This window comes from Rhinopithecus roxellana, chromosome 16, assembly GCF_007565055.1.
Source record: "Rhinopithecus roxellana isolate Shanxi Qingling chromosome 16, ASM756505v1, whole genome shotgun sequence".
NCBI classification, from domain to species: Eukaryota; Metazoa; Chordata; class Mammalia; order Primates; family Cercopithecidae; genus Rhinopithecus; species Rhinopithecus roxellana.
The window spans coordinates 62,929,343-62,932,099 of record NC_044564.1 but is presented as its reverse complement, the minus strand read 5'-3'; the positions used below and the strand labels follow the sequence as shown (position 1 = coordinate 62,932,099).

At 35.0% G+C, this 2,757-nt stretch overlaps 1 pseudogene across 1 annotated transcript; it reads right to left on the bottom strand.

The window, feature by feature from the left end:
* Positions 1 to 1,685: 1,685 nt before the first annotated feature.
* Positions 1,686 to 2,378, bottom strand: LOC104658265 (annotated as a pseudogene). Its single transcript, XR_747409.2, has one exon. The product of XR_747409.2 is annotated as a ubiquitin-40S ribosomal protein S27a pseudogene (transcript).
* Between the last annotated feature and the right edge of the window lie 379 nt (positions 2,379 to 2,757).

The window sequence follows — 2,757 nt, the reverse complement described above, 5'->3', positions numbered from 1 at the left end:
TAAAAATGTCTTTGAAGGAGAAAAACAAAATCAGAGAACTCATACTGCTCAATTGTGATACTTATCATAAAGTTACAGTAATTGATACTGTCTTATGGATGAAAGGATAGACAAACAGAACAGAAAACTTGTAAAACAACCCCACACAAACATAGTCAGATACTCTAACAAAGAGCAATGGCAATTCAATTGTTAAAGGATAGACTTTTTAACAGAAGGTGCTAAAATAACCAGACATCCACATATTTAAAAAAAAAAAAAAAATCTAGATAAACATCATATGTTTTTTGCAAAAAGAACATAAAATTAATAATAGAACTAAATGTTAAATTTAAAACTGTAAAACACCTGGAAGATATTAGAGCATAGGAGAAGATCTAGATAACCTTGGTTTTGGTAACAACCTTTTTAGATGCAAAGCAAAAAGCATGATCAATAATAAATATTGATGTTTGACTTTATTAAAATTAAAAACTTCTGCCCTGCAAAAGACACTGTTAAGAGAATGAAAGACAAGCCACTGACCAGGAGAAAATAGAAAATATTGTAAAATGCATATCTGGTAAAAGACCGAAATGAAAAATACACAGAAAACTCTTAAAACTCAACAATAAAAAACAAAAGCAAACCAATTAAGAAATGGTTAAAAAATGAGACACTTCATCAAAAACATACAATGGCAAATAAGCATATGAAAATATGTTTATCTGCATATGTCATTAGTGAATTAAAAATTAAAACAGCAGTAACAGAGCACTACACACCTATTAGAATGGACAAAATCCAAAACATTGACACCAAACACTGAAGAGGATGGAGCAATAAGAACTTGTATTAATTGTTGGTGAGAATGCAAAATGGTACTGCAACTTTGGAAGAAAGTTTGGCAGTTTTTTACAAAACTAAACATACTTGTACCAGCAGACTCATTCCTTCTTATTTATCCAAATGTATTGAAAATATGTCCAAACAAAAACATACACAATTGTATATAGCAGCTTTATTCATAATGACTAAAACTTGGAAGCAACCAAGATATCTCTAATTATGTAAATGGATAAATAAACTGTGGTGTAATCATACAATGGAATATTATTTAGAGCTGGAAAAATATGAGTTAGGATGTGGAAAAATCTTAAAAACCTACTGATAAGTGAAAGAAGCCAATCTGAAAAGGCTATATATATGGTTTAAAATATGACATTCCGAAAAAGGCAAAACCATGGAGACAGTACCCAGGACTTACAGTGGAGTGGTGATGAGAGGAAAAAAGTAGATGAAAAAAGAGATGAATAATTATTCTGTGTGATGCTGTAATGGTGAATACATACCATTACATATCTGTCAAAACCCATAGAACGTGCGAAACCAAGAGTGAGCCCTAATGAGCACTATGATCTTTGGTGGATAATGTGTTAATGTTGGTTCACTGGTTATAACAAATGTACCATAATGATATGACATGTTGGTGTCGGGGAAGACTGCATGTTGTGGATGTTTGGTGAGAGTATAGGGAAGGATTTGGGAACTCTATGTACTTTCTTTTCTGTTTTGCTGTGAACCTAAAACTGCTCTAAAGAATAAGGTCTATCAGTTAAAAAATACAATTATATCATGTTTTATATTAACCTTCACACATTAGCAATTGTGTGGAATTGCAGTTTTTGTTTTCTTTTTTTTTTTTTTTTTTTTTTTTTGTTAGTTCATGTCTTTTATTAACTCATACAGTTACTTGTCTTCTGGCTTGTTGAAGCAATAAGTCAGACAAAATTTGCCACAATAATGTCTGTCAAAGTGGCTTGCCATAAACACCCCAGCACCACATTCATCAGACGGGCACTCTCGGCGAAGGCGACTAATTTTGCCATTCTCATCCACCTTATAATATTTCAGGACAGCCAGTTTAACCTTCTTTCTCTTGTGCTTATTCTTCTTGGGAGTAGTCTAAGACTTCTTCTTCCTTTTCTTAGCACCACCACGAAGTCTCAACACAAGATGAAGAGTAGACTCCTTTTGAATATTGTAGTCAGACAAAGTACGTCCATCTTCCAGTTGCTTGCCAGCAAAGATCAGTCTTTGCTGATAGGAATTCCTTCCTTCTCCTGGATCTTGGCCTTTACATTTTCTATCGTATCCAAGGGTTCAACCTCAAGGGTGATGGTCTGCCCCATAAGGGTTTTCATGAAAATCTGCGTTTTGGTGGCGGCTCCACCGCAGATGGCGGATCGAAAAGCGAATTGCAACTTTTCTTCAAAGAAAATTGGTATTTTAAAATTTTGAACTTGTTTTCTCAATTGACCTCCAGAAAATATATATAAACCAATGTAGAAAACAGTTAATTGGCTTTCTGAAGTCTTGGTCACATTGAATATTATCATTATTGTTTGATTCTTGCAAAGTAGATAGGCGAATACACTGTTGTTTTATTTTAATACATTGTTTGAGTCTTGCTCTGTTGCCCAGGCTGGAGTACAGTGGAGCGATCTTGGCTCACTGTAAACTCCGCCTCCCAGGTTCAAGCGATTCTCCTGTCTTAGCCTCCCGAGTAGCTGGGATTATTGGTGCTCACCACCGTACCTGGCTAATTTTTGTATTTTTAGTACAGATGGGGTTTCACCATGTTGGCCAGGCTGGTCTCAAACTTCTGACCTCAGGTGTTCCACCTGCCTCAGCCTCCCAAAGTCTTGAGATTACAGGCGTGAGCCATCAGGGCTGGCCTATTTTAATATTTGTATTAAAACTTTATTTTTCTATTTC